General features: G+C 39.7%; 1 pseudogene; it reads left to right on the plus strand.

The window, feature by feature from the left end:
* LOC120526489 overlaps positions 1 to 25,052 on the plus strand; it is a 111,508-nt pseudogene that overhangs the window by 57,205 nt on the left and 29,251 nt on the right.

Genomic DNA, 25,052 nt, shown 5'->3' on the forward strand with positions numbered 1-25,052 from the left:
AGCATGTTCTGTAAATGTGATTACCAAATCTGATCATTTTTCTTTTCACCACGTAATGCAGTCATCTTGGTGGAGGCTGTGGAAGAAAACTCAGACCAGACAGCGGGTGTGGTTATAAAGCAGCTTTATTTTTCAGAGTCACAGTGAGAAGAGTTTCAGAAAAGCAGACAATCAAATGTACATGACAGCGTCAGGGCTCTTCTGAACCCCGTCTGTTGGGTGGGGCAAGTTTTTATACCCCTAGAATGCATGATTTAATATCATTATGAAATGTAGCAGTCAACACTTTATTATACACAATCCTTGAGCCCCTTCAATGCCCCTTGTGCAACTTGATTTCTTGGCCCCTTTTGTTATGGCGTTCAGATGTAAGCTAAGGGAAAACGTGATAAGGCAGACTCATGTGTGGAATGCATAGACCTTGAGTCCTTTGCACATATATTTTTCTGTTTGCTAAAACAAAGCATGCTTTTACATGGTTTAGTAAAGCTTACTTCTCAGACATGAATTAGTACAAGGGAACGAAGAGAACATTCGTCTTCCACAAGGCGGGCCACCTTGCATATGTTAATAAAATGTTTTTACTTCCGTTCTTTTGGTATTTGTGTTTCATCAGATGTTCTCCTATTTTTCGATCTTTTTAAATTTTCTTTGTGGTTTTTATTACATCAGTTTAATTTGTCTTTTGTAGGTTCAGTCCAAGGGATGCAGGACCTCCTGATGTTGCATATGTTGTGGTTGCCTGTGCCCTATACAAAGGAAAAAGTTGCCTCAGGCAAGTGCTGAGGTTGCACCCTCTGGCCAGACTCTGATCTGCTTCTGTACAGTCTTACTGCATTTCAGTACAGCTTTCTATGCTGGAAAAAGCATAACAGAAATGTGATCCGACGAGGGGCTGCTTTTTAAGCCTCTTAAACATTTGTGTACACCAAGTCCAGTGTGTTAGTTCCTCTAGTTGGAAAGTGGACGTGCTGGTAGAATTTAGACAGAACCATTTTAAAATTTGCATGATTGTAATCTCCAGCAAACATAATAAACCTGTCATGATGGGCCATCTCAAGCTCATTGATGGCACTGTACAGCTGCCACAAGGCCTCATGGGTGATAATATTTGGAGGAATTTACACTATCTGAGTGGCAGTGAATTCCCATGGCTGGTAAAAGGGCCGACATTTCACAATCAAATATTCCACCAGATTTGAATAGTCAGTTGTAACTGTCACTGTTACTGCACCGCACATTTGTGATATTCACACATAGTCCTCCACCTCGGGTCTTACTGGAGCTCTTTTCCTTTTATTAGCACTAAAGGATATTAGCCTGTCCAGCTGGATTGCTATGTCAGAGATGTTTTGGAGCCAGATTTCAGTGAAAACAACAATACAGCAGTATCTCAACTCCTGCTGAGTATGTAGTTGCAGAAGTAGTTAATCCAGCTGATTTTCCAAGGAGCGAACATTAGCAAATAAAAGTGATGGGATGGTCAATCTGCTTGGATTTGCCTTTAGTCTTACCCAGATGCCAGCCCACTTCCTGCACATCCTAACCTGATCAGCTTTATCAGACGACTCCAGAGATCTCCAAAGCAATCCAAGGCTGTGCAGATCCTCTTTCAATATGGGAAGTCTGTAATCCTCCCCAAGCTTTTCAAGATTTAATTTTATAGTCAGCAGTGTCTCTCGATCATACCTTAATGTGAGACGCTTCCAAAATAATTTACATTTGAATGCACACTTGCTTACTTTGAATAGGGATACACCAAAAGGTTAGGTTAGGAGCATGTGCTGATACAGCACATTGCTGCACCCACCACATGTCAAATCAACTCAGGATCCCCAGATTAGGACCCAAGGGCAGCCATGCAATGGGTGACACCTCAGCACCACACTAGTTCAGATGGAATGGAACAGTGGGAGGTTTTTTATTTTTGGCTAAAATGACAATTCTGTTACCAACCCCCAGATTTTTCCCTGCAGGTTGGAGGGCCTACTTGCAGGGCTGGATGCAGATTAATGTATTACCCAGGAAGAAGCAATTGCAGGGTAAGGGCCTTGCTCTGGGGCCCAACGGAGTTGAGTCACTTTGGGCGTTTTGAACCTCCAGATTACCAGTGCAGATCCCTTCCTCAGAGCCACCACTCCTCACAGATACACCAAAACTTTCCAGAATTCTTTGCATATACATTCACGTATACAGATTTTAAAGCAGACCCCTGATCGCTTTAGAAGCCTCAAGAATATAGTACCAGCAGATATTTTCTTACACATTTGGCACTAAACAAAACAACCCCAAAAATAAAAAACATTACATTTATTCAATGGACCACATAAATTTGCAGCCTTTAAACATTTCTGTTTGTAATAGGTTAAAGTAAATGCCATTCCGTGTTACTTTATAGTCTGCTTATGGCAATGGCAAATAAGAAATATTGATATAATGTATATATTATATAATATATTATAATGGTTCCCTTGCCTTATTGAGATTTTTAAGCATAAGGCCTTCTAAGGGTGCAGGTTTCAGGTCTTGTTAAGTATTCAGGCTTAGGCCTATTTTGAAGTGTTCAGGTATTTTAAGTTCTGCAGCTCTAAATCTTAAAATAAATACTGTATACATAGAAAATGACAAAAAATTAGTAGTTCAAGGTGCTGCACCTCTTTTATCAGTATCAAGGGGCTAAAGGAGATATTTATTTTAAGGCAGGTGCTTTTACACGCAGCCCAACTCTTTTATGTTGTCACACACATGCGAGTAGGAGGAAGCTGTATGGAACAAGTGAGGGTAATTCCATGGCAGGCCAGGGGGTGGTGGGGTGCACTAAACCTTCTTCTGTTGTCTCCTCAGACCAGATGTGGGAAAACCTGTCTAACTCATCCCCAAAGACTTCACTTCCAGTTCTGGTGGCTAGGAAAATGTCACTTCCAGTGCCTGAAAGAACGTCAGTTCTGGTTACAACATCAGAAGGAGGTCACTTCCGGTTTTCGTATATCACTTCCGGTCTTGGCATTTAAAGCAGCCATCTGAACAACCAGTCATCAGTGTTTATTTGGACTCCATCAAAGACACATCAGTCTTATTTTCAAAACCCATTGCAGCCAGGAATAATACACGAGTGGCTGCCCCAAACCTTTTTGAGTGTGTCGAGTCTGATTTTTTCACAATGTGTTTAGACGTGCATCACTTACTGGATGAACAAAGATAAAATCTCAGTATATTGCTAAACATGTTAAAGGATGACAGGAAAGTACATTATAAAGAGCCTTTGCATTCTTCCTTTGAGCCACAAACATTATATTATTCCTAGGTCTGTCTAGTAAACCTAAAATGCTGGTTGGCAAGAAGGATTAAGCTGTAGAAACCAGTTTTACATGAAAATGCTCAGCAATGGGCTAGTGCTCGTTATTTGGAATTTCATCTATCTGTCCAATGCTGCCAATATAATTCCCTGACAAATGCAACCCTGGAATGAAGGACACTTGGAAAATGAGTGACTGAAAGAATGAATATATTCAAATAAGATTTCTACCACATTTTCAACCACATGTTTCAAACCAGGGCCAAAGGCAACATTCATTTTTTATCTCATCCTTGCTAGTGAGCATTGAGGAGAGCCAGGTGTCACCAAGAGAAATGTGTTTCATTAAGTAAAAAAAAATATAGGTTTTCTTTTTGTAATATTGTATGGTGTTGCCAATCTGTCCTCTACCTATACTCCTTCCGTGGTACCCAAAACCCTGATGGTGATTGTGCAACTCAATAGGCCTGGCAAATAATGTTATTGGCAGAGTTTGCATTGTCAAGGTGTTTTATGATCCCATCCTTGTCCTGTACTACCTTGTCATGCCTGCAGTTTGGGTCCCAACCAGGTCCTCAACTATACCTTTCTACTAGACATTGTTCAGTGTATTAACCTGCTCATTCATTTTCAGATTTTGCTTTCTATTAGTCCTGTTGTATGGTATACATTTTAAAATATTTTTTTCCTTTTCCTATGTGCATCACCATTTTTCCCATTTCAACTTACCTTTCTGTTAGATTGGACTCTATTTAAATTTTTTGTAGTCCTTTCCTGGCTTCAAAAAAGTGTTAGGCAGTTGTATTGGGGATTTCTGAGGTAAAGGAATTCAGGTTGTCGGTTCAAATCCCTTAAATGCCAGAAGTGACTCCACTCCATTGGGTCCTTGAGCAAGACCCTTAACCAACAATTGCTCCATCCTGGGGATGACATTACCTGCATCCAGCCCAGCAACACAGATCCTCCAACTTGCAGGAAAAACTTGGGGGTTGATGGCAGGATTGGCACTCCAGCTACTGTAAAAAAAACTTCATACTGTTTCATTCCATTCAGACTAGTGTGGTGCTGAGGTGTCACCCATTTCATAGCTGCACTCAGGTCCTAAACTGGGATCCTGAGATTTTTTGTCATGTGGTAGGTGTGACAACAAGCTGTATCAGTGCATGCTCCCAACCTCTCTCCTAAAGTGCCACTCTGTTAGGTTGTTGCTTGACTTAATGACTGAAGGTGTGTGGCAGCGATGGGATAAAGGTTACTGTCACATTTCAAACTTGTCAGAGTATACAGATATCTTCAAAGAGCTTTCTGTGCAGCTCATTGAATTAGGGTGATCTCTTTGTTTCAGAGCTATTGTTTTACCGGAATTAGATTTTTGTCCATTGTTTTGAGTAATTAATTAATCTTCTTTTTGCCTCTCATCCCTATTTCCATGTCCTTTCTGACCCCTTTTTTTTTGCTTCACATGTTTGGCTCTTTTTAAATACTAATTTTCTTACTTACTGGTATAAGCCTCTGCATGTTTTTCTAACTTCCCAATCCCCAAGCCTTTTTAAAAACCTATCTAGGACTTTTTTGTTTCTGTACAGTCATTATGCTATCTAGGTTTTCCTGAATTTTTGTTGCTGCCTTACCAGTATTTGCTGTCTCTTTAATCTTGGTGGCAATAGCACACTTCACAAGCTTTCCCGTCTATTTCAGTTTAGTCACCATCTCAATCCAACTTGACAAAACCTGAATGTGTTTTCAAAGAAGAATGGGGAAAAAATGGCACTTTCCAGATGTGCAAAGCTGACAGAGACTTGTACCCACAGGCATAAGACTGTAATGGCTGCCAAAGGTGCATTTATTAAATATTGTCTTGTTAAGCTTGCTGATAAAACAGTTGTGGAGGCTTGATATCTAACAGCAAATGAACAGGCTTACGTGGATGGAGTGAAAAGTTTGTAGTACTGGTATCAGGATAGCAGCCCCTGAATGTCGCCAAGACTTTGGGAGAAAACAGCTGAGGCACTACAACTCCGTCAGTATTAACAATGGTGGACACTTTCAAATACCTCAGTGTCCACATCACAGAGGGCTTAACTTTGTCCAAGAACATCAAAACCTTGGTGAAAAAGACATGACAACATCTTTACCAACCCATATGCCTCGGGGATTTCAGGCTGGCCTTCCAAGTACTAAAAAACTTGTAATGTCCACCATAAAAAAAATTTAGGAACACACAGCAGGACAACAAGGCTCTACCGAGAGTGGTATGGTCAGATCACTAGGTGTGCACTCTCTAACATCCAGGGCATCTACACCAAGCAAAGCCAGACTAAGGCAAAGAAAATTATCACTGATACCAGAAATCCCAACAGAGACCTCTTCTCATTGCTGCAGTCAGGTAAATGCTACCACGGCCTGAAGACCAGTTTAGAGAGACTGAGGAGGAGCTTTTTTCTACAGTCCATCCACATCCTGAATAAGGAAAGCGTTATCAAACACACGTGCTTGGGAATCAACCAAAGGGACACGAAAACACTAATTCCATGCCAGGTTGGGTGCAGAGCAGTGGGTTGCAGTAAACCTCTCTCTTTTCTCTCTGCAGACCAAATACGAGAAATCCTGCTTGTCCCGGCCCTCAGGATGTCACTTCCTGGGAACCTACTATAAACCCTCATCTGCCATACTTTTGAAGTTCTACTTTGGACTCAGATCTGTACACATTGTACTAAAACTTTAAACCCTTTTACAGCGAGGGAAACTATATGGGTGACTGCCCCAGACCTTTGTTGTGTGTCCAGTCATTTATTTCACAGCGTCTAGACCTACATGGTGTGCTATTGTTAAATGTTATATATTAAGTTATTTATTTAGTTATTTATTATTTATCACCTATTTTATTATGCTAATATAACACGTACTGTTGCACTCATTTAACATAATGATTTTCATTTATATTTATAAAGTCATGTATTATTGTTGTCCTTTTATATTCCTCGTAAATGATATAGGTGTAATAACTAAGCATTTTACTACACATACTATTTATATAATTTCTGTGTGACAAGTAAACTTTGACTTTGAGCAATTATTTTGTGTTTTACAGTATATTTGCAATTTATTTGGACCACTTTGCAGAGATCAGTGTTTACTTTGACATTTCAGAGTATTTTTCTGTTGATCAGTGACAATAAAACGAAATCAAATCCACCGCCATTCAGTGTTATACAATAGTAGAATGTGAAAACTTGTAAGGGATGAATACTTTTTATAAGCACTTTATGATTTAGGTTAACTTGTTTACACATTATCTGCCATGTGGGTGAATGCATAGGATTACCCTGTGATAGACTGGCACACTGTTCCTGCTTTGTGCCCAGTATTGCTGGGATATGGCCCATATCTTTAGCATGCCGATGAAGCACTTTTGCAGGAGGTTTAGCCCCTGAGGCCCTTGCATGTTAATCTAATGACACAGCATTATATCATCCCCAGTTGACACCGAGCAAGGTGGATCTGGTGAAACAGCAGTCTTCCGGTGTGTTTGCTTTTCAGTGACAGGACTGCATCTCATTTATCTCATCAACAGAGATAATGAGCTGGATAGAGTTACTTGTGATCTTGAAATGCATTAAGTGGAAAAGGGTTTGAATGGATAAATTATCATTATTATAACCTGTCTTTGTGGTGTGGGAGAACACTGGAAAAATCATTTAAGAGGGTGGCATAAATGGAGTCTGGGGCTAAAAACCTCTCAATGTTTTAGGAAAATTTCATTGCATTCTTTACATGTGGCAATGAACTTACATGAAACATACATATTGTGTCGCTTATTTCCTGGATATGATGTTGTGTGGCTTTGTTGCACTTTATTATTGTTGTATTGTATTATGACTGTTCTGTGTTTGTATTTAGTGAACAGCAGGCTAGGCTTATCAGTGAAACTATGTCAGAATAATTTGACGTTGAATGATGTTTGGAAAGAAGATGGTGTCACACACGTGCGAGTAGGAGGCAGCTAAAGGATTTAAGTAATTGTAATTCTACACCAGACCAGGGGGTGGCGGGGTGCGCTGACTGTCTCTCTCAGTTCCTTACAGAACTTTCTCTGGAAATCCCACCGGGTTCTGACACCTCCGAAGATGTCACTTCCAGTCCCAGCGCCTCTGAAGATGCCACTTCTGGTCCTGCCGTTTGTGATGATGTCACTTCCGGTCCCCGAAGACATCACTTCCGGTCCCGGCAGCAATGACGTCACTTCCTCTACTGGCCTTTAGTCAGTTCTGTCTTGGACTTAAACGAATGAACATCTCTGTTCAATTTCCAACCTATTTTACAGCTGTGGAATAATATACAGGTAGCTGCTCCAAATCTTTAAGATGTCTGTGTCTCATCCTTATCACAATGGTTATCTCTTTTACCAGTGCTTCAATGCTCTTAACTCCTCAATGCTGTTGATCTCATTGTGTGGGGTGGTTGGAATGGCAAGAATTTGCTGGGATTGCCACATTGAGGAAGTCCCACAGACCTCCAGGGGAAAAAGAGAGCAACACTTGCAGCAGGAGAGGTCTTGTGTATGTCAGTGTATGACTTCTATAGCTGCTGGGGGACTGTGTGATTGGAATAAAGTTTATTCCATGTCCATTCAAGATGGCTGGTGGTACCTTACCAGTTGAGAGGCCAAAAACAGTGGAAGAACATTTGGAAGATGCAAGCAGGGCAATACATTCCACTAGATTGCTCCCAGTTCAGACTACAAGTGGTGTCTACAAATTTAAATGATTCCACGTTTCCATGAAACGATAGTGACACCATTTATAAACAGGGGAGCCGAAGGCGAGGAGTGTTTCCTCCATTTTTAGTCAAGGTTCAGATGAATGTGTTCCAATTACCAGTCAAGCCATCCCTGTCTGTGTTCAGGCCAATTAGGGTTGTGCCATCTTCCAATTTCAGATGTTTTATACATGGGTCACTGAAAGTGCAGTCATTGATGTAGAGAGAGAAAAGGAGAAGAGACACAGCACAGCTTTGAGGCGACCATGACGCCTATTCGCCCAACCTCACTGTCTGACAGGAAGTGAGAGATCCAGAGAAATGTGACAGAGTTCAAATTCTGGTATAACTGTGTTAAATACTGAACTAAAATCCACATATAAGCTCCTGACATAAGTACCTGTGGAGTCCAAATACTGCAAGATGTGGTGAAAAGGCAGGTTTACTGCATGTTCATCTAACTTGTTGGCACAGTAAGCAAATCACAGTGGTTCCAGCAGAAAATCTTTGACAGACATGGAAAGCTGAAAGGTTAGACATTCAAATCACTTCATTATCGCTGAGGTCAATGCCATTGACTTGTAATCATTAAGACAGGAAAAGAATGCCACTTTCATTCATTTGTGGCCTCCATGGTGTTTTTCTGTGGGTGGATGGTTGCTACCAGGCCACCTATTATTTAAGTATATTACTTAATTACAAGAGGAACGGTAATGTCCTGAGTTCAGGTACAGTATGTATTTGTGTGTTTATTGCATTTTAAAAATTTGCATACAAATTGCATGCCTTTAATTGTCAAATTCCCAGATCTCAGGGAGGTGGACTATATTTGGTTTGCCTCAGGGCTCTCATTTTATTTCAAAAGCTCTCACATCTGGGCTTGAATAAAAGGCAAGAGCCATAAAGGTCTTCAGTGTGAACAAGATGAGCACAAAAGGACACGACATGGCATCACACAGTCCCCACAAATGACAAGGGCAGTTTAAACAAACAAACTTTTTTCTCCATGGATACTCTTTACAGGGAAGGCTGTCACGGATGTGTAAAGTGAAACACAAAGGGTGGCTGCTCAGTTCTCATACAAAATTGATAACTTTAATTAATGTCACGTTTGATGTGTGTTCCACAGTTCAACCTTTGCGTTGACACCTGTCCTGACCTATCATTTGTTATTTCTCAAGTTGTTTGGGGACTAACACTGCAGCCTGAACAGAATAATAAAAAGGTCATGATGTGCTTATCAAAAGGCAAATTGCTGTATTTATTAGTAAATACATCCGCCTGGAAGTCAGGACAGTCAAGCAAAACTTGCCTCATCGTTCTTAAGTCTTGTTTTTTTATTTTACTCTGTCTAGAGCTATTTATGGATTCATTCTTTCAGAAAGAAAGAATCAACACATACATTTTCTTTTATTAAAGTTTGTGAAAGAAGTACTCACTTGGAGCCCTACAATGTAAGTAAAGCAAGGTAATATTTAAATAAAAATAATAAAAACCTCAAGTAGGGCAAAAATGTTCTCTAAAGCATTGGCTTTCTACTGTGTTATAGCCTGTAGCACTGTGTATTATTGAGCCTATTAGAGCCCTGCGTCAGCTCTTCTCTTGCAGTTGACATGCAGTTATGGGGGCTGCAAATCAGAAAAAATAAGTGCGCAATCGTATCCTAAATCTCTTGTCTAGCCTGTGGATCATATACTTATTTGCATTTCCCCATGGAAAAAAAGCTTAGATGGAAATTGGTAGAATGGTGGAATTATTTAGAGAGCTGGTAGAATTACTTAGTGTGTGCTTTGTCATTTTCCTGTATCTTTCATTTGTTTTGCTGAAGGCACACAGACACCTTAAATAAACAAGAGTAAGTTGAGTAGTGAGATATACTTTACGTTATGGTCCATGAATTATCATGGAGCAGTATTGTAATGATCAACTGATTAAAAAAGCTGCATTCCTTTAGGAATCACATTATATACACATAGCCAAACAAAATTTTCAGGACTGTCTGAAGTTGGTTTGAGGATGTGTGTGTCCAGCATGCCTGTTAACTTCACAATGGACCAGGTTCAAGCAATAACACTGTTGAAAGGTGGTTCTGCTTATAGTGAACCAAAAAGTAATATAAAACCCAACCCTACAAGCATTCCCAGCACAACAAATAATTCTATATTTTGTTTGAATGAAAGGATTTTTTTTCAGCAAACAGTCCAAGTCAGGCACTGTCAGTACACTTCCATTTGTATAAGGGCAAGGTAAATGTTTCTGAAGGCGTCAGGATGGCCTGTCTTCTGCTCGTTGAGGTGCTCTGGATGCACGAGCTGTTATCTTGTCCGGGTAAAGTCAGAGTATGCAGAAAAGTCTGGAGGGCAATAATTCAGAAGTTCTCGGGGTTGAGCAGATCAGTGCTGCTGGTGGTGCTCCAATGTCTTCTTGGGTCCAGTAGTTGTGAGGTTCTCAAATGCCAGTATGTGGTAACAATTTATAAAACTTTGAGATAATACTACTTTTGTACAATCCAGTAAGTGTCAAAATAATCATGTCTTTAGCTGGCAGAGCCCAAGAAATACTTTCTCACAGACGTACACACTGTACAACAATGATGAAAACAAAAAGCATAACTTTATCAAACAAAGGAAAAGCAAGGAAGATAAACATAGTGATAATAATATTAAAAAGAAATGAAAAACACAAAGTGCCTTTTTTCACATAACTAATTGTCACAAGGTGGAGTTTTAAACATTTTGACTGAGAATTTTTTATGATTATATCACTGGTTTACAGTGATGCCCAAAAAAAAGAAAGAAAATTATAAACAAGTGAAAAAAAAAATTCCAACTGTTGAAATGTCCACAATTTGTAATTCACCCCCCATGCATTACTTTTTTAAACCACCTCTAACAGTTTTTACTGTAAATAGTCTCTTTTACTTTTGCATAACATGATGAAGGAAGATTTGTTCATTCCTTCTTGCAAAACTGCTCAAGCTGTGCCAGGTCAGTCGAGAAGTGGCTGAGGACAAAAATTCGATTTGATATTTGATGAGGTTAAGGTCAGGTATCTGACTGTGCCATTCAATTTTCACAATTTTAATGTACTCCATTATTGTGTCTTGTTGAAAGACAAGCTTCTTCTCTGGCAGAGGGTAGTGGGCTTTTCTCCAGGATCTGGCTGTGCTTCTTAGCATTCATCTTCCCATCAACCCTGATCAAATTGTCAGTTGCTGGTGCCATAAAGCATCTCCATAAGATGATGCTGGGATAGTGTTACCTGGCTGATTTATGCCATACATGCTCCTGAATGTTTCACTTTAGTGTCATCAGACCACAAGACTTTCCATAACATCTTTGCAGTTTCATCCAAGTAATGTTTTGCTAATTCTTTATGGACAAATATTTCTCTTTTTTTACAGTCAAAACTTTTTCCTTGCCACTCTTCCTTACCATGAAGTCTCTTGTTGTGCATCGCCTTAGAGAATGTTGAGCCATTGACTTCAGTCGACTTGGTCAGAGCGACACTTGGTATCAAAGCAGCCTCTCTAATAGTGGCATTGTTACTCTGTGACTAAGTTTAGAGGGGCAGTGTGACCCAGAAAGAGTAGATGCAGTTTCATATTTTTTCCTCTTCTGTATGATGGACTACACTGAGCCCTGAGGTGTTTTTAGTGTTTTTGGGATGGTCTTGTAAACTTCTCCTAATCTGTGCTTCTCTAGTTTTATACCTTTGACTTGTATTGAATGCTTATTTGTCATCATTTTGGTTTGCCTTGTGGAAAATGTCCCCATACTGCTGGAGCTCACTGAGAGAGGGAGGATTTATCCTCATAAATTACTCAAAATCAAGTAATCCACACATTTCCTACACACACACAGATCTTCAGCAAATTGGGTGACTTGGTAAAGTAAAGCACCTGATCACTGGTAGCCTCAGATTTATAAATGGTAGGAATGCTTTTTTTAAATCTGACAGTTTTGGTGTTACTTTTTAAGGACCTTTTGGAAAGGTTTTCATTGTGTTTCTTTTGATTTGGCATAAGGAATACTGTTTAGTAGATCAGCGGAAAAAATTCTTACTTCTAAAGCTATAAAATTTGAAAATTCTTGTAAGAGTGTGGCTGGGTGTGGTAATAACAATTCTTAATGCTGCAAGGAAATTTTGGGGCACCAACTGGGGTATCCCTTTAATTGTCCTTAGACAGCAAAATCAAATAAAGATAAACAAAAATAATATTGGCGCTTGCCCCTTCAACGGGAATGTCACATAAACAGAATAAAGTGCAGCCGCTCTAACAGAGCTCCATCAGGCGAGTTGTTCTGTCCAGTAATGACACCTCCTTTCGGGATATTTGAGATCTTATGGCGACTGGACCAGAAGGAGCAGGTCTACTTAACTTAAACCCTGTGTAAGTGGCAGCACCACCCAAAACCCCACCCACCCATAATTTGACATGGCAGGTTATTACATACCTTGACTGAGCCTTTGAGGAAGTCCTTTGATGCGCATGCATGACAGGATTTTAATACTTTTTCAAGGCAGTGTATATTTTATATGAAAGAATATGGCTACATGTATGTCAAGATATAGCAGATATTTTTAAATTATTCTATTACCTGTTTTTGACAGATACCATGGCTAATAAATATAAAAGCACTACCACCGTGGGACACAAATGGGGTCTGTCACTGGCTGTCTTCTGTCGTTTTCCTCCCACAGCTCCAGAGAAGAAGTCAAATGAGGGCAGCTGACTCTGTCCTATCTGGTCTTAGGACTATAAGAGCAGTGCATTTCCGAAAGGAATTATCTCACTTGGGTATGAGCAACCTACCAGACAGAGTTCCACTGTGGACCTGTTATGCTGGTTGAACTTGATATTTCAGTTAATGAGATTACTTTGTTGGTACTTGTACATTCCTTTCAGGCAATAACTCTATAAATAAATAAATATACAGTGATCCCCCACTATATCGCTGTTCAACTATCGCGCCCCCACTACATTGCGGATTTATTATTATTATTATTACTAGGGGGCTTTGCCCCCTGCTCGCTTCGCTCGCCCACCTTCATGTTTGATTTACCGGATAAACAATTTAAACAGATTGTTATTTTCATGGAAATTGTTACATATGCATTATTTTCATCTTTACTTTAAAACTTTTGTAAAAACAATATTTGTCCTTTATTTCCTGCCCCGGGCGTGGTTAAATCTCTTCTACGCGGGACTTTGAACGCTACTTGCGTTATGAAGGGGGGCTCTGAACGCACGCTAAAGAGATGCGATCGGTTCAGCTGCTGTCTTGCTGCTGCTGCACATCGATCATTTAAAAACCTGTACAGCAGCTGTCCTTTTGCTACTTCGTGTCTCTGCCACTAGCGTTGTGAAGGACACGGATGGTTGTCTGAACACACGCTAAGGAGGAGTGGACAGATCAGCTACTGACTTTGTGCTGCTTCTGCCAAGGTACGTGTTCTGCTTGTCTCTCTGCATGCCGATCATTTAAAAGCCTGTACAGCAGCTGTCCTTTTGCCACTTCGCGTCTCTGCCGCTAGCATTCTGAAGGGGGTGGGGGGCAGGGGGCTGAACGTACGCTAAGGAGAAGTGTACAGATCAGCTACTGGCTTTGTGCTGCTTCTGCCAAGATATGTGTTTTGCTTGTCTCTCTGCACTTCAATCATTTAAAAGTCTCACTGCCTTGTCTTGCATTAAAATGTGAAATTGTCTTCCGAGAAGATCATGCCTCATTTTGCTGCCAAGATTTTTTTTTTTATAATAGTGAGATGCTACTCATATCTTTGGCCCGACATCCACATATCATATGTGTTTACAAAGAGTGTTTTAATAAGTTTGCATGTGTTAAAAGCATGTGAGAGGGGTATTTTAAGGCTTAAACTGTAAAAAAAAATGTTTATTTATATGGTCTTTCTATATTTCAGATTTTCACCTATCGCTGATCGGCCTGGAACATAACTTCCACGATAGGCGGGGGATCACTGTATATATATATATACTAGCGAAATACCCGCGCTTCGCAGCGGAGAAGAAGTGTGTTAAAAAAGTTATGAAAAAGAAAAGGAAACATTTTAAAAATAACGTAACATTTGCATATGCATATTCATTTTCGTTTGCATAAGCACAGTCCTTCACCAGCAATTTTAACTCAAAAGTCTCATTTATACCTTGTATCTCACGAATATCGAATTCGTCTTAGGCATGACAAACGCCAGTGGCAGCATGTCTATGAACTTAATTTAAAGTTAAGCTTTTCACCTTGCTTTCCTATTCGTTTGCATAAGCACAGTCCTTCACCAGCAATTATTTAATGTTAGCTCAGACCAGGCACTTAAAAGTTTCTCTCGCACTTTTGCTGAGTTTGTGCTAAACACTATTCTATCCCTGACCATCTCATCTTCATTTGCATAAGCACAGTCCTTCACCAGCAATTTTAACTTAGTTACAAAGTGATCAAAAGTCTTGTTTATATCCTGGGTCCTCTCAGTAAACTTGTATCTCGCAAATATCGTATATCATATTCTTTTGCTGCCTTCTCAATTGTGTAATGTGTTTTTTGTTCAACGCTCTTTGGAGCTATTCCTTGTTCTCTATATACTGCGTTCACAGTCAGTTCACGTGAGCCGCTCTCTTGTGTGATCCTGCGATGTCCATGGCTTTATTTAATGTTAGCTAAGACCCGGCACTTAAAAGTTTCTCTCGCACTTTCGCTGAGTTTGTGCCAAACACTAGACCATCTCATCTTCATTTGCATAAACACAGTCCTTCACCCGCGAATATTTACCTTATATGGGCAGGCACTCAATTACGTGGGAGGCGTGATGATGTGGGACGCAACTCCGCCTCACACGGCGACTGAGCTGCAGGCTATGGCCGTATATATGGTCAAAAGTAGGTTCCAGTTATGGCCGTTATGCGTAGAATTTCTAAATGAAACCTGCCTAACTTTTGTAAGTAAGCTGTAAGGAATGAGCCCCGCAAATTTCAGCCTTCCACCTACACGGGAAGTTGGAGAATTAGTGATAAGTCAGTCAGTGAGTGAGTCAGTGAGTGAGTCAGTCAGTGAGGGCTTTGCCTTTTATTAGTGTATATATATATATATATATATATATATATATATATATATATATATATATATATATATATAGCCTTGAATTTTTGTCCTTATACCTATAAAGCCATTGTAGTGGTGTATGATCAACCAACCAGCATAAACCTTTTTCCCTCCAAACATAACCCAATGTTTCAGCTGCCTGTTTTATGACCAGTTCACTATTTTTTCAATAATGCAATAACGACATTCTTGGACAAACGTTTACAGAATAAATACATGATGGCTTGCTCTTATTGATCAAAACCTGCGACAGCACATTACCCAAAATGGAAGTCCTTTCATCTGCCTGAAAAATGAAATCCTTTGAGAAGTCCACTTTCTGAGTACAGGGTAAGGTGACAGAACTTTTTAAAATCTGCAAAGGCTTTTTCACCAGCATTAGTCCAAACAATTGTGCAATTATTTCATCTCTTTGTCAAATCAGTTAAAGAGACATCACAAGCAGCAAAACTAGGTATAAATCACCTATAATAACCAGTCAATCTTAAGAACACACAAACATGATTCTCTGATTCCAGGTAAGGCTCTGCATGCACTTCACTGATTTTATCACTTGTGACTTGATTATACCTTTACCCACAGAGTAATTTAGGTAATGAGTTTCTGACACCTAATTTACATTTTTCTGGATTAGCAGTTAAACCAACATTCTTCAAACTGTCTTGTATTGCCTTAAGGTATGTCAAATGGGAATCTCAATAATTGGTAAAGATTAAAACATCATCAAGACATGTGCCAGAATATTCAGGGGGGCATAATATCTGAGCCATCATACACTGAAATGTCAAGGGCATACCATGAAGCTCAAAAAGAATTCATACAAACCACCCGGAAAATGCAGTTTTCTCCCCACTGGTTTCTCTCAAGAGGCATCACCCACTGTCCCTTAGTTAGATCCCAAGTAGAGATGTGCAAGACACTTGACCAAATTTTTCCAACAGCTCATCTGCACAGGATATCAGATATAATATAAATTCAAAACTTTATTCAAATGTGTAAAATATATGCAAATACTGTATGTATAATTCCACTTGGTTTTAGAACCATAACAATTGGACTACTCCATTCGCTCCTACTTTCACAAATTACACCTAATTGTAGCATTTGCTTTATCTCCTGAGGAATGGCTGTTCTTCAGGCTTCAGGAATTCTGTACAGGTGCATCTAAATCTTAACATCAGGCTTTGTTATTATTTTATGTTCGGCAAGACTAATTTTACCAGGTAACACTGAAAATGTATCCCTTTTTGGATTAGTGCGAACAACTGACACTTTTGTGTGTCAGTTAAATTGCCCTCTATGGAAGCTTCAGGTGCATCAGAAACACCAGATGCCATGACAAACATTTCCTTCGGCTCATGTCATTCTTTTAAAAGAATCTGAGTTGGTTCACAATGTACAGGTGTACTAACCTTTATAATTTACAGGATGTTTTTATTCTTTAACAATGGCAGGACCTTTCCATTTAATAAAAAAGCCTGTGAGGGTCAGTCAGGACAAGAAAAAGTACACAGTCTCCTTTACTAAATTCAGTTTTTTCATTATATACATATTCACACATAGTGTTTTTACTTCACAATATTTGTTACAATACTTGTTTTTATGATATGAGGTTGATTAATTTTTTTAATTCGCGGATAAAAACTGTTTCTAACCTGATGGTGTGAGTGTCAATTGATGAAGTGTTTAAAAATCCTGTTAACCTTTGTTAAAGAGAATGAATGTTGTATATATCCTGATCAGAAGGCTGTGACACTGAGGGTTTCACCAAACCACTTCTGAAACAGGTTGGTACAATTTTTGCTTTCCCTAGTACAGCTATTATTGATCACTTAATAGTAGCTATTATTGTTCACTAAGTAGTTTGGACACAAGATGAAACCTTACTGTTAATACATTTTTATAAGGGTCAACATTTTCAGAAGAAGGTCTCACAAATATGAGTGCTGCTGATGGCTATAGTTTAAAATTTAAAAGTTGGCAGGTACTCAGGATGTCAGGCAAGGGGAAGCTTCACTTTTGTAGTCTTCTATTTTAATTCACTTTTGACTTTGTTAGTTTTTCTTAGGGTTTTATTTGTATGTGTAGTGTTTATTGTTCCGCTGCATCACAGGCCTATGATAGTGGTGTGTGATGCTCCATGCTACAGGACTGCAGGACAGATGGTATCTGAGCATCTTCTAGTACATGAAACCAATGCTAACCAGGGTGCTAAAAAGAAATGCAGACACCAGATGTAGACAAATACAAATAAATATTTTTTAAAAACACTGAAAAAATCACAGTCTTGTATCAATACTGGCAACTTGATCAATTCACTTTATTCAAGTGTAATGATATAAAACAAATTATAAGCAAAAATAAAGCATAAAAACCAAAACCGTGAAATCTCTTAGACATTTAATGCCTTCCAATCCCTTTTCCAACCTTTCTTTCTAAATGTCTAGATGCATGCTCAATAGTCCAGGTAATGAAATTCTAGAAAGTTGATTCTGTTCATCTGGACATAGTTTTTTTCTGATACCTTTCATCACTCATCCAAGTGACTTCCTCAGTTGACTGCAGGTTTCTCCAACCTTATAAACAGTACCTTGGCCTAATGACCGAACTAGCACCATTGACTAATATTGGGCTATGTGATCAATGATATGCAAATTGTCCATTGATGAATTGCCATGAATATCATTCACAGAGAGTTGGGTAATGGTTGCAATCACCGCATTGTAAGATCAGGAACCGCCTGAGATTCAGCCTCAGATGTAGACAGAGTGGAATTACACCTAAAAGTCTACAGAGGAAATGGTCAGTGAAGGGTCTCTGAGCTACAGAAATCCTACAAAGGGCACAGAGCCAGCTGCTAAACGAACGGGTGAGACAAACTAACTTTATTATTGATGTTTTGAAATCTAAAGAGGAGCAGATCTGACAAAGGCTTTCATCGCTTTTAGATGAGAAAACGCTTCAACAGGTGATTGAATTCACTAAGAAGGCTTGTCTACCACAGCACAAAAAGTCTAAGACCAGACAGCAGAGGAAGTTTGATCTACTTCTGGTGTGCCAGAAACATCAGCATACGATAGGGAGTGTCCTCTACAGCCAACAGACAGAAGGATGCCAGACACAAACTGAGGATTTGGACAGGTGGGTGAAGAATCTGTCTGACAGACAACTCACCCAAGCAGAAAAAAACATCCTTGCTAAAGGGTTAAACTTTGCTGCCACACCGAAACAAATCCTGCTAGTGGAACTGATCACAGCCACAGAGTCAGCAATCAGAAATAACAACATTGCAGAGGTGGAAGCGGAGCAACTGCGGATAAAGGTTTCGGCATGTCTCAGCAATGCTAAGCCCTCTGCACCCAATATCAGTATTGAGGAGAGTAAGGCTCTCATGGCACTCAGTAATGACGACAACATCATCATCCTTCCGGCAGACCAAGGGAAGTGCACAGTGATGCAAAACCAGACGGACTATCATGAGAATATATTCTGTCTCTGTTTAGTGACAAAAACACTTATGAACTCCTAAAATTAGATCAAATTAGTGGTTACAGGATAAAGGTGATAGATTGTCTTAAGCAGTTAGTGCATGACAACTCTATTGACCAGACATTATACCACAGACTATACCCAGGGGAAGCTACACCAAGTCTGTATGGTTTACCGAAGATACATAAACAGGATGCACCATTAAGACCCATTGTCTGCATGTTCAATTTGGTTACATATAACATCTCAAAGTTCCTGGCCGCTGTCCCCAATCCGTTGGTAGGCAGCTCAAAACACCATATTCAGAACACTTTTGATTTTGTGGAGAAGATGAGAGATATCATTATGGAGGCAGATGACACTATGGTCTCATATGATGTTACATCTCTATTCATCTCTATGGAGGTGGTCCATAAGAGATTACAGGATGACCCCATACTCAGAAAAAGAACCACTCTCAGCACTGACCAAGTGTGTCTGCTCTTGAAACTGTGTCTTCAATCCACATATTTCATATACAAAGGCCAGTACTACAGGCAGAAACATGGGTGCACCATGGGTTCCTCAGTTTCACCTACTGTGGCCAATCTGTATATGGAACAAGTGGAAAAGAGGGCGCTATTTTCCTATCCTGGAACACCACCGAGCCATTGGTTCAGGTATGTGGACGACACCTGGGTGAAAATCAAATCTCAGGAGGAACCACAATTTACTGACCACATCAACTCAGTGGACAAACACATCCAGTTCACCAGGGACAACATGAAACGTGACAGGCTAGCTTTCTTAGATTGTGAAATTTCCATCAGCAATGGGGGTCATTTGAAAATTGATGTGTACCGTAAACCAACGCATACGGATCAGTATTTAAGGTTTGACTTTCACCATCCGCTAGAGTACAAAATAGGTGTCATCCGGACTCTACAACATAGAGCAAACACCATACCCACAGACACAGTGGCCAGGGAAGCAGAAGAACATCATATCAAAAAGGCCTTGAGTAAATGTGGCTATCCCAGCTGGGCTTTTGTCAAAGCAGGGAAGACACCTAAAGAATGCTCTAAGCAATCCAGGAGAGAGGAAGGACATCCGCTGCCTTAGCGAAAAACTTTGGTGATCCTTTATGTGTCAGGAGTATCAGAACAGCTGAGATGCATTTTTTCAAAACACCAGGTCTTGGTGGCTTTCAAACCCCAAAACACGATACGGCAAAAATTGGTTCACCCCAAGGATCGGGTGCCCCGGCACAGACAGAGTAATATAGTTTACGCAGTTAAGTGCCAAAAGGATTGCTGTGAATCATACATTGGGGAAACCAAGCATACACTGGCGAAGCAGATGGCACAACACAGAAGAGCTACTCATCAGGCCAGGACTCCACAGTCTATTTACATCTACAGGACAGTGATCACTCTTTCAGTGATGAAGATGTGCACATCCTGGACAGGAAGGAATGCTGGTCTGAGCGAGGAGTCAAAGAGGCTGTTTACGTGAAAAAGGAACGACCATCTCTGAACCGAGGATGGGGTCTAAAGGTACATCTTTCACCATCTTACAATGCGGTGATTGCAGCCATTCCCCAACTCTCTGTGAATGGTACTCATGGCTATTGATCAATGGACAATTTGCATATCATTGATCACACGGCCCATTGTTAGTCGATGGTGCTAGTTCGGTCATTTGGCCAAGGTACTGTTTATAAGGTTGGAGGAACCTGCAGTCAACTGAGACTGAGGAAGTCACTTGGATGAGTGATGAAACATATCAGAAAACTACAGTATGTCCAGATGAACAGAATCAACTTTCTACAGTAGAACTTTCTTTCTAAAGGTGTCTCTAGAATAAAAAAAAATGTAAAAATAACTTTCAAGTTCCCAGCTCATCCAAAAAGTAGTTGATACAGGCTGACTGCTTGGGTTTGTGTCTGTGATGACAGCAGCATGTATTCAATTTAAAAATTAATTTACGATTAACAGAAACAAGTCAGACCACATCTGAACTTTATCATTAATAATAATTAAATAATCTTGAATAGTAATCTCAAAAAAAGAACATTGTTCCAAAAAAGAAGAAGGAGAGATAGAGCTCATGTAAATGGCTGCCACTCTCACTGAAGTGTGAAAAGAAATCAGGTATAGCTTATTCTACAAAGATATTGTAAAATTGCCTGGAAACATTTTGGTACCAGGGTGGCGCAGTGGGTAGCGCTGCTGTCTCGCAGTTAGGAGACCCGGGTCCTCCCTGTGTGGAGTTAAACAAAGAAAAGTAGTCACTCTGCTGTTTGGTACCATTGTGTGTCTCACACTGTACATGGACCAGAGAAAGAAATGGATAGAGTTGTCTGAGGAGTTCCGGAAGAAAATTATAGACAGGCATGTTAAATGCAGAGGCTATAAGACCATCTCCAAGCAGTTTAATATTTCTGTGAAAACAGTGAGAAATATTATTTGGAAGTTTAAGGTCCATGAGACTGTAGACAGTCTCTCCGGATGCATCCATTAGAGGAAAATCCACCCCAGAATGGGCAGAAGGATAGTAGACATAAAGCCAAGGGCAACTTCCAAAGTGATACAAGCTGAACTCCAAGGTCAAGGTCCATCAGTTTCTGACCATACCATCCATCACTTTTTGAGTGACAGTGAGCTCAAAGGAATAAAACCCAGGAGAACTCTGCTGCTGAAAGCTGAAAAGAAAAACATTACATTTCATATCGATAATCTATACTGCTTCTGTTTAAATGTGAAGATGAGACATAACTGGAGGTTTTTGACAAAGTCACATCAGCTCTATGTCCACAGATGAAAAAATAAAACTTTCAAAGACAGGGACACCATACCTACTGCGAAACATGAAGGAGGCTCAGTTATTTTTTGGGGCTACTTTGCTGCATCTGGCAAAGGGTGCCTTGAGTCTGGCCGGGAACAATACGATCTCAATCTCAAGATTATTAGGATATTCTATAACAAAATGTACTGCCCAGTGTCAGAAAGCTCTGTCTCAGATTATCAATCCTTCCACAGGATAATGACCCAAATCACACAGATAAAAGCACCCAAGAATGACAAATAACAAAACATCAGAGTATTCTGAAGTGGCCTTCTATGAGCCCTGATTTAAATCCTATTGAACATCTATAGAAAAAATGAAACATGCAGCCTGTAAAAGGCACCCTTCAAACATGACACACCTGGAGCAGTTTGCTCAGGAACAATGGGCCAAACTACCTGTTAATAATAATTATTTACATTTATACAGCACTTTTTGTCACTATTTAAAGTGCTCCAGGAGACAAACTGTTGACAGGTGCAGAAATCTCATTGAGAGCTCCAGGAATTGCTTGTTTGGAGTGATTATGAGTGATTATGGTAAAGGTTCCATCATTTTTGTCCATACATTTTCATTTGTGTTATTATTTGAAATTTTCTTTTGAATCAAAACTCTAAAGCAAAGTCTGTTTTTTGTTAAATCTATATATATAAATATCCATCCATCCATGATCCAACCCGCTATATCCTAATACAGGGTCATGGGGGTCTGCTGGAGCCAACCCCAGCAAACACAGGGCGCAAGGAAGGAATACACCCCGGGCAGGGTGCCAGCCCACCACAGATATATATATAATATATATACCAGCGACTGGGAGCAGATCGAATCGGGCTACAAATTCTATGTTTGTGAAATCCATACTTTCTCTGCAAAGAATTATTTGTTTTTTTAAGTCCTTGAAATGATTTTGTTATCATGGCACTGATTTGTGCTTAAAATAGACCTTTTCAGCCAATGTAATGAACAGCTTCCTGTTTAAACGGGGCTGCGAAACGTGAACTCAGCTCTTTGGTGCACCTCATTTGATTTTTTCCAGCAAACAAATTTTCAAAACAAACCGTATTTTACGACTCTAATCAGAGTCAGAGTAATAATTATGTTGGCGTGGTCATTTTAGTTCTGAGATCGGCTAAAATTTAAACAATGACCGTTGTTAATACCCAGCCGTCATTACTCAGTTTGCCAATAGATGTCAGAAGGACGGATGCCAAAACCAAACTGCCCAAAGATAGATTTCAACGTACCAAGAAAATGGCAATATGTTCTAAATTACTTACGGTTCCGGAGCTGTCGAACTGTTTAACTCAGTCGACTTAGTCCTGGAAAGTATGCCCCACCAAACCAACGTTCCAAAAACCAACCGAACTTACTGTTATCTGCTCGAACCAACACCGACTTATTATACTCGGCTGTCCAGCGGCGTCACAGAAGCATTCAAACATTCTTAGCCAATCATGCAATACTGTTCTAACTACAGAAACAGAGTCGCATTGCATGTTTCTAACTTGTATTGAGTCGAAGATTGACGCAAACACCATACATACGGGGTATTGATGCGAACACCATACGTACGGATAGTATCAAATTATATATAAGGATATATATATACTAGGGGGATCCCCCCTGCTCGCAAGCCACTTCATGTCTCTGCTATTCGCGTTGTGAAGAGGGGGGCTGAACACACCCCAAGAAGACGGAGTCGCTCCTCCGAAACCTCTTCTTAAACGGTGATACAATGGAAAAAAAAAACAGTTTTTAATCTCTTCTTTGCTTGATCAGCTGCTGGCTAGCTGCTGCTGCCATGCTGCATGATCTGCATCTTGTGTGGCACTTCGAACATTTAAAAGCCTGTACAGCAGCTGTCCTACTGCTTATTGGAGTTCTTGATATTTTTTTGTTTATTTTTTAAAAACAGAATAAGAATCTGAAAATCTAACAACATCACATTAAAGTTTAATAAATTCTGAAAAGAATGATACCAAACATATATATGTAGGTTTTAAAATTAGCCTGATTTAAAGTGTGACAAAAAACATGACATTAAAAACTTTACCATTGCACTTTTAGGCTTAGGATTTTATATATATATATATATATACCTGTATATATATATATATATATATAGAGAGAGAATAGATTTCTTCAAGCCCATAAACTGCCTCCCATGTGCACGTCTGTGACTATATATACAGTGGGATGCAAAAGTTTGGGCAACCTTGTTAATAGTCATTATTTTCCTGTATAAATCGTTGGTTATTACGATAAAAAATGTCAGTTAAATATATCATATAGAAGACACACACAGTGATATTTGAGAAGTGAAATGAAGTTTATTGGATTTACAGAAAGTGTGCAATAATTGTTCAAACAAAATCATTTCATTTCAATCATCATCATTTCATATATATATATATATATATAATCCAAGATCTGTCTTGATGTATGTACTGTATGTATGTATGTCCGCTTTTCAGGAGATAATGGATTTAGATCTGTTTTTTTTCTATAATTTGCTTGAATATTCTGGTTGATTTTGCGACTTTTCTCATCATGCTAAGTATTATGGTTTTCTTGCGATAGCGATTTATTTGAGCAAATCTGAGAGAGAGGTTGCAGGCTGAGGGGAGGGGGAGGCAGGACTTCAGGATTGGGGAAGCAGGCAGGGCCCTCCTCAGTCACGTGCCAGTCTCTCTACCTCTCACCACGTGTTGCAGGGGACACTTTTTCGTCAGAGCTGAACATGATCAGATACAGTGCCAAAGTTTGACATTGGAGAGTATTTACCTTCCGCTTGGCAAGAATTACATTTTTTTTTATTGACTTTTAAAGTTTGTCCTGTTCCACTACTACGTGGGCGGAGCCGCAGGGGGACAGCTAGTAGATAATAAACAATGATAAATGCCACTTACTTTTATCAGTTTCAAGTTATTTCATAGACAAATGTGGGTTCTTCTTTTTTTCTTGGAGGGGTACAAACAAATCTGTCCCTTTTTTCTGCATTCGCTCCCTGTGCCCTCTGATCACTCAGAACTTCTCTTTTTCCTTGGAGCTACACTTGTCCCCCACAACTATAAGGTACTCTGCATCGACTTCTGCTTCCTTTGCTCTAGTGAAACCTGCCGGCCACTCAGATCTCTGCCCATCTGCACGTGTATTGCATCTTGGAGCAAAACACCATTTAGGAACTGTGCCATCTCTTACAGTTGTCCTACCCTGCACTGCTTTAATCAGCGAGGTAAGTTTTAAAACTGTTAAAACCAGGTATGTAAGTCTACTGCATAAACTGCTTTAAAATTTGACTTAAAGCAAAACCCTGTTACATGGCCTTGTCTCATGGTGTCATCACACCATTCTGTGGAGTGCCTGTGTTGAGGGTTAGTGTGGAGGATGTGATGTCACCAATCTACATATGCTGAGGTTTATTGAGTGGTACAGAAAAAACTTTGTGAACATTACAAGTGTATTAGTGTCCCCAGGGACTTTACTGAAAAATAAACTGTTTTACTGGAATTTCTCCAAATAGGTCAGAGTTAAACTTTTTTAGTCACACTTTTACATCTGTGTATCCATGG

The sequence above is a fragment of the Polypterus senegalus genome, chromosome 3 (genome assembly GCF_016835505.1).
Source record: "Polypterus senegalus isolate Bchr_013 chromosome 3, ASM1683550v1, whole genome shotgun sequence".
NCBI classification, from domain to species: Eukaryota; Metazoa; Chordata; class Cladistia; order Polypteriformes; family Polypteridae; genus Polypterus; species Polypterus senegalus.